Source organism: Oryx dammah, unplaced genomic scaffold, assembly GCF_014754425.2.
Source record: "Oryx dammah isolate SB20612 unplaced genomic scaffold, SCBI_Odam_1.1 HiC_scaffold_9, whole genome shotgun sequence".
Classification (NCBI taxonomy): domain Eukaryota; kingdom Metazoa; phylum Chordata; class Mammalia; order Artiodactyla; family Bovidae; genus Oryx; species Oryx dammah.
This window is the reverse complement of record NW_024070193.1, coordinates 14,752,224-14,760,805: the sequence shown is the minus strand read 5'-3', so window position 1 is coordinate 14,760,805 and position 8,582 is coordinate 14,752,224.

The following is an 8,582-nucleotide window of genomic DNA, read 5'->3' as shown; positions in this document are numbered from 1 at the left end:
CCTGACTCAGGTGTCACTTCACACCAGTCACTGTATGTCTCTGAACCTCAGTTTTCTCATTTATAAGGTGGGGTTGATAATGGGGTAAGCTCATGAGTTTGTGGTAAAGATGAAATGAAGGACTTAATATATCATAAGCACTCAAAAAACAGTACCTGTTTATTACAGTCGGCATTGCTGTGGTGGTGGTGCTTGTTAAAACTATAAATGATGTGTGGGACACTCCCCTGGTGATCCAGTGACTAAGACTCCGAGCTCCCAATGCAGGGGGCCAGGGTTCCATCCCTGGTTATGGGACTAGACCCGACATGCCACAACTAGAAAAGATCCTGTCTGCTGCATCTGAAACCTAATGCAGCCAAATAAATAAATAACTGAAAATAAATATTATAAAAAAAAAACGAACAGGACTTCCCTGGTGATAAGAATCCGCCAGCCAATGCAAGGGACACGGGTTTGATCCCAGGTCCAGGAAAATTCCACTTGCCTCGGAGCAACGAGGCCCATGTTCCTACAGCTACTGCAGCCCGAGTGCCTGTGCTCTGCAACAAGAGAAACCACAGCAATGAGAAACCCGCACAGCACTCCAAAGAGCAACCGGCACCTGCCACAACTAGAGAAAGCCTGCGTACAGCAGCGAAGACCCAGTGCAAAGACAATAAAAATAACGTAAACACTATAAAGAATGTGGAATCTGTCATAGAAATGAATTGCTCTGGTCTCTCTGTGTGATAAGAAAATATTTCTTTCTCACTAAATATCATTTTCTAGATTTCAGAAACTCATTTTTTTGTCAACATCCTCTGAATTAAACACTTGCTGAGATCATCGATATATTAGGAACACTGTGAGGAACTTCGTGGGCCCGCGCATGCTTCCAGAGGAAGTGGGGATAAGCGGTGAGCACGCAGCATGCTTTCTGACGTGGCACGTCGTAGGGCAAGGGCTCCAGTAGCCAGTGTTCGGCAGCCCAGAGGAGGAGCGTTGGCCAGGGTGGGTGTGGTCAGGGCAGATTTTGTTAATAATCGTGGTCCTGAAAGATTTTAGACAGAGGGAGAGGAACAAAGGTGGTATTGCAAATAGGAAAAGTACCAGATGCAGGCAGGCAAGGGCAATGTTTGTGTATAAGCAAGAAGTACATTTAGCGGCACATGAAAATGTTCCACGAGAATGTACGGCTGCAGGCATGGGGAGAGCCACAGATTCTACAGATGCCACAGAGATTCTAAATAGGCTCCTCTCTTCATCTTAGCCCTGCCTCTCCGACAGAGGTCGTTTCTCACAAGGAATTGCCTTGCCCAGTGGCAAACTAGCTGTAGAAGCATTGCCATCATTCTTTCTGGTTCCAGTGGAGTGGGGGAAAGACTTCTGGTCCTTATCCCAACAAGGCAGACCAAGGTCTGATTGGGTCTCACTGGCTTCAATTAGATCTTGGCTGGCCTGTCCCTGGGTCACCCACTGTGGCCTGGGGAATGAGAGATGACTGTTTCAGGTAACACTTGGTTGACTTAAGTTGGAGGAGGACAGACCCCCCCAGTGCAAAATGGACAGTAGCAGAGAAATACCAGATTCTGTGGAGAGCAATGTTTTTCACCAGAGGGGGGTTTATCCTGTCTAGGGTTATTCTGTTGAATTTGATACCTGATTTACCACAACCTGAAAGTCAGGAAATCTATGACATACCTTGGGGATACTGAGTTCACTTCTCTGTACTCTTTTACACTAAAAAAAAAAAAAAAGTACAACTGGCAACAGTTGTCCAGGTCAAAATGAGTAATACTGGATTTACTTCATGCAAACCATAGCCCCCTTTGCCTCCTAAGAGTACTTTGTTGTTTAGAATGTGAGGGACAGGATATGACTGAACAGGCCATAATTGCTGCTTTCAAGTCTTTTCAGGACTGCAGCTAACTCATTCTCTCTGATCTCCTTGGTTCTTTGAGTCATTCTGGAATTGGCTCTCTGTGTTTTAGTGGCACTTGGCTTCCTCAAAGTTGAAGAGGTAGAGTCAGGGATTTCAAAAGGCAAACACTACTGAGAAGGATTGAACTGCATTTTAAAAATCCGTATTTTTATATCAATGAAAATTCTCCTTATTGTCTCCTCCTTGGAAAGCTTATCCAGTTCCTTCTGGCTCCTTGGAAAGGCTTTCTCCAGTGCCTTACTGCATGGGACATTTTGACAGCTGACTCCATGCAAGATGGGTTATGATTCCTCTTTCACTGTATCCAGCCCTTTTTTGGCCGAGGACATGATAATGAGGACAGTGATGAATATGGTTGAAGCAAGAACTATTATCTATTCAGCACTAGCTATGTTAAGAGTTTGGGTATTTATTATCTAATTAATCATCACAGTCACACTGTTAGGTTCATCCTGGTATCTCAGAAAATGAATCAATGAGTGAATAAATTATTCCTCACATTTAATAATCTCTTGGGAAGGGTGTAGGTACAATGGAAAAGAGCGTGTGTGTTGCACTCCTGCCAACTTGGTTCAAAACTTGTCTTTCCCATTTATGGCCTGAATAAATTGGGGCAAATAATTTAATTCTGCGTCCCAAGATTCCTCAGTTGTAAATATTAACTTTTTAATAAGTTGGTTGCACAGAGTTGACTCATTGGAAAAGACCCTGATGCTGGGAGGGACTGGGGGCAAGAAGAGAAGGGGATGACAGAGGATGAGATGGCTGGACGGCATCACCGACTCGATGGACATGAGTCTGAGTGAACTCCGGGAGTTGGTGATGAACAGGGAGGCCTGGTGTGCTGCGATTCATGGGGTCGCAAAGAGTCGGACACGACTGAGCGACTGAACTGAACTGAACTGTGATGCTTGAGTAAAAATGTTTGCATGACTATTTATTACTCAGTAAGAGATAACTATTATTAATTACTCCCTTTGTGCTCCAGACTAGACTTCTATACAGTTAGTTCTGCTGTGATGGCTGTCTTATAATTTCACATTTACTTCAGTGAGACTGATATATTAGGGAACAATTTGAGCGTGACATGGATATTACATTTGGGTCTGCTGAATATTTTGTCCAGAGCAAACATTTGGTGAACTCTGGAGACTGCACCCAGCTGCACAAAGACATGTAGGAATACACAAAACGCACAGCCCTCCAGCACCCCTCATCTCCCTCAGGTCGCTGAGGCCATTGTGAGCCACACCACCCACAGCTGGCACTTCAACTTTCCGTCTGATTTCAGGTAATCTGCCACTGCATAGGAAGACCTCACAGGCTGCAACCCTTCCCACACCCATTTCCACGAGGGAACACTAGGCCTTTTTCAAGATAAACTGTCACATTGACTATAGTACTATGTATTCCTTAACTGCTTAACACATGAACAAATGTGGTGCCATTTTTATAAGACTCATGTCTTTAAAAAAAAAGAAAGAAATGTGTCCCTGATGAAGATTCTGAGTGCTGTGCTTCAACACCTTTTTCTCTCCCTAAGTCCTGAGGTTTGTATTGCACAACTTTACATAGCATGGCGATTTTTTGGAATATATGTGCTGTGTTACAGCAGTGCAGATGGTACTGGCCATTTGTCTGTAAAACACTGCTCCCATTCTCAAAGAGGGGTTGCAGTTACATAGAGGGTCTTGTGCCACTAAGGCTTGATTCAGATCATTGGCATCCAAGCCCCAAATGCTAATGGTTTAACTTCAGAACAGGTGTGCTGTGCAGGATTATTCCTTGGTTTCTCAAGAGAAGCTAAAAGGAAGCCATGGTTAGCATAGCCTGGAATGTACTGACCTTTCTTCACAGGAAATTGCCATTAGAAGAGCTTGCCAGCACTTTCATTTCTCTTTTCATCTCGTGTATGTGCTTGAAGCCCTGAAGATGGGCGGGTGATACTATCTTTCTGCTTGAATTGGCAGCTACTTTTGGTAGAAACGATGCCTCACATCAACACAGGGCTTTGATATTTTTACAATGCACTTTTATAATGAATTAGTCTTCTTTACAATTTTAAATAACTGGAGAGGTTGGTAAGACTGTCTTCTTTTTGGTATGGAATGTGTGGGAATAGCACATAAATATGTATGGCCACTTTCCATTTCATGCCTTGGCAGATACTATTAGTCAACCCTAAATTTCTTTTGTTGCTGAGCTTGAGTTCTTCTTGAGCCGGTACTCCACAGAGCTCCTACCAATGGGTTGGCAATAGGAAAAGATATATATATATCTGCCTTCTAAGGTCTAGACTTTTGAGCTCCTTAGGGCAGAATGTATCTCGAGTCTCCATCACAGTATGCATGAACAAATGTTTAATGGGGTGAACTGAGTGCCTGAGGAAACAGGCAAGGCAGGTTAGGTGATGTTCTCATGGTGGGGATGTCTAATAGGCAGTGCATGTTAGGCAGGGGGATATTAAGAATGTGCTATGGAAAAAGAAGCAGACACATAGAGAACAATCTAGTGGTTACCAGTGGGGAGAAGGAGGGGACAAGGGGCAAGGGAGGGTAGGGGTTTAAGACGTACAAACTATTATGTCTAAAATAAGCTACAAGGATATACTGTACAACACAGAGGATATAGCCAGTATTTTGTAGTAACTATAAATGGAATATAAACTTTAAAAACTGTGAATCACTCTGCTGTACATGTGTAACTTTGATAATATTCAACATCAACTATATTTTAATTTAAAAAAATTTAAAAAGAGAATGTGCGTTTAGCTGTAACACCCTCAGGCAGCTAATTTCCTAATCAGGAAGTTGGACCCAGGGTGAATGAGCCAGTATTCTGATCAGAAAGCCTATTTAGCTTTCTCTAGCCCTTCTCTCCATACTATGGGCTCTGGGAATTTGCAGAAAGAATGCTAGAAATGGGTTTTCCTTGGTAAAATGAGTGGCTTGTCCACTCATGGTGTTGAGTGCTTGTCCACAGTGTGGTGACCATTAGAAATGGGTTCTCACTGGTGAAACTAGTATAGTTAATACATGTGGATTGGTTGAAATGTACTAGGGACAACTCCTTACATTCAACAGACTATTGAAACATCTTCCGTAAGTCAGTCTTTCCCGCCAGCTGTGACTGGTGCTCCTGAGAAGTCACAGAGCTAGGGTCTCACCCATTTCCCAGTGCAGGCTGTGTGAACTGTTTGGTACATCCTTGCCTACTAACGCCTGTTTATAAAGGGGCTTCCAGTGTGGCAGATTTAGGCTGAAACTTGTTTTCAATAGGAAACTTGTAGGGTAGAGCTAACCCTCACTCACATTTAACCAATCATTAACAGCTATATGTGGAAAAATCAAACAAAACAAAACTAAAATTTTAGCATGACTAGCTTAGGTGTTTCAGTCAGTAAAGAATCTGCTCACAATGCAGGAATCTCAGGTTCTATCCCTGGGTCAGGAAGATCCCCTGCAGAAGGGCATGGCAACCCACTCCGGTATTCTTGCCTGGAGAATCCCATGGACAGAGGAACCTGGTGGGCTACAGTCCATGGGGTTGCAAAGAGTCAGACACGACTTAGCTACTAAACCACCACCATTCAGAACTCTAAAGTCACACACAAAATCAGGTACAATCTGGAACAGCCACCCACATCACTGCTCTCTCCCTAGAACTGTATGATTTTTTTTTTTGGTAGGGCCGCCATGTATGGTTGTGCATGTGGCGCACTGCCCAAGGGCTGCATCTCTAAGAAATACCATGTATATCACGAGTATTGGATATTAGGATATTTATTACATGCATTTTCTGGAAGATAACAATAGAATGCTTTCTTCCAAAAAATGTAGTGATTATGACAAGTGGAAGTAAAGACTTTTGAGGGAAGGGTTGCCTTCTTCTAATATTCACTAGTAAAGTGCTTAGCCTTTCATTTAATCTTTCCCTCAGGTGAAGCAGCAGGAGGGCTCTCATACTCTCTCACGACTGGCACCAAATGAGAACTCTATAATTCAGTAAGTGAATAAGCAGTTAAGAGAGACAGAGGGACTTCCCTGGTGGTCCAGGGGCTAAGACTCTCGCTCTCAGCACAGGGGACCCAGGTTTGATCCCTGGTCAGGGAACTAGACCCCACATGCCATAATTAAGAGTTTGCATGCTGTGACTAAAGATCCTGTATGCTGCAATAAAGACTGAAGATCTTGCATACTGCACACAACTAAGGCCTGTTGTAACCAAGTAAATAAATATGAAAATAAGCAGAGACAGAAGTTCTACATTCCTAAACATACTAAAAGGCCACTCTTTATGGGTAAAGAACTGAGATAATAAGAATATAAAGCTCTTGAGGGCTGTGCTACTGTCATGTAATAGAAAATAGATGATGAAAGAGGAGAAATGAAGGGCCTTAATATGCTTGGACCAGTAGGATCTTCCAGTCCCCCAGCTTCCCCAGTGTCTCTCTGCCAAATCCCACTAAACGCTTTCCTTGGCGTGTTTCTGCCTCTGCCTTTCTCACAGTCTCAGGCTGCTGTGTGTGTTCGCTCCTTCACTAGAGTGCGTACTCCATGAGAGCAGGGATTTTGAGCTAGTTTGTTCACATTGCATCCGCAGCATCCCAGGGAGTGTCCAGCCCTCCACATGCAGTTGTGGGATAAGGGAATGCAGACCTCAGACTTCTAGCCTCCAGGACTGTGAGAAATAACTTTCTACTGTTTATAAGCCAGTTGGTCTGTAATATTTTGTTTGTTATAGCACCCAGAATGGACTATGACACTATCTAAGTTCCAGTTTCACAGAAGGTGAACTAGAGGGTCAGCTGGGGGTTGATGAGAATTATTTGAGTCCTCTGTGGATGTCTGAACCAGACTGGTTGCTCCTCTGGATCAAAACTTAATTTTTATGCCTATAACCCATTGCTCATGCTTGACATCCTAAGACCAAGCTTTGCCCTGTCAAGTTCTCACCATCTTTCCACCAGGAAGGTGTAGGAGAAGGACCAGAAAGAGATAAATCTAACACAAACCAGTTGGCAGCTATAAGATTTAGGGAACTGAGGCCATGAGAGATGACTTTTATCTCAAGCATTTGGCGATCACTTGGCCTCTCCTTTGCAGTATCCTGCTGCCAACAGAGACCAAATCACCTAGAATCTCTCAGCAGAGCACCTCAGAAGAATAGATATTGGGCTCCGAAACTGCTAAGGCCCTAAGTCTAGGCCCTCGCTGACCTTCCTGCCATGGTGGTGTCTTCTTGGAGCAAAGGGTGGAATAACACCCCTGGACGGCTTTTGCATATGAATTCCTTGCACGTGAAAGCTGCGCTTCACTTGGAGATGTAAGTCTGCACTCTACAGGGGCTTAACATACGCCTAGGACCACAGATGACAGCTTATGATATCTGGAGACAGACGAACTTGAACAAAATGTATATATACCTGTGTAATCCACATCTAGTCAAGATATAAAACAGTTTCGTAACCCCAGGACATTTCCTCATCCTCCTTTGTGTTCAGTCCTCCATCTAGAGGTGACCACTGTTCTGATTTCTACTCCATAGGTAAGTTTTGTCTCTTTTCAAGCTTTGCACCAATGAAATCCTACAATATGTACCCTTCTGTGTCTCTTGCAAAAAACAAAAACAAAAACAACACCCTGTTTTTGAAATCTATACAATTGTTACGTGAAGCAGAGTCATGCCCTTTTCTTGATGAGTCATGTCGCACTGTGTGAACACACAACAGTTTGTTCATCCTTTCTCTTGATGGATGCACAGTAGAGTCACTTCTAGGTTTTGGCTTCTTTGAAATAAGCCTCTTTGTGAGTTTCTGTGCACAACGTTTTGTGGACATATTTTTCATTTCTCTCAGGTAACTATTCAGGAGGAAAGTTTCTGGGTCAGATGATGAATGCCTGTTTACCTTTATAAGCAACTCCTCAACTGTTTCCCAAAGTTGTTTCATCATTTTACATTGCCATCAGCAGTTCCAGCTGCTCTACACTGTTGCCAAAAGTGAGTAACGTCAATTAAAAACATTTAGCCATTCTGAGAAAGCCTGTGTTACTTCTCCATGATTTTAATTAGAATTTCTTTCATGATGACAAATATAGATTTATGTCCTAATCAGCCATTTGTATATCTCCTTTTGTGAATTTTGTATTTAAATGTTTTACTCATTTTTATTGTATTATTAATATTATTATTGAATTACATGTGTTCTGTAGATGTTTTGTGTAACTACATGTTTTATATACATAAGACATATATTTCCCTACGTAGCCTCTTTTTTATTTTTCTTACTGATAACTTTTAAAGAGCAGATGTTTTTAATTTTTATGAACTCAGTTTTATCAGTTTCCCCCATAATTTGTACTCCTTTTATTCAATAAAAATACCTTTACCTAGCTCAAACTTAGGAAAATTGGTTCCTAAATTAAGTTTTATGGTTTTAGCTCTTACATTTAGGTCTATGAGCCATTTTGAATTAATCGTTGTTTATGATATGATGTAGAAGTAGGTGTTCGTTGCTTTAAAATATCCAGTTCTCTCAACAGTATTTGTTGAAAAGACCATCCTTTACCCAGCCATTTACTCTGACTCTTCTGTGGTAATAAATCACTGGACCGTATGCATGTGTGTCTATCTCTATACTCATTCCATGTTGATAGCC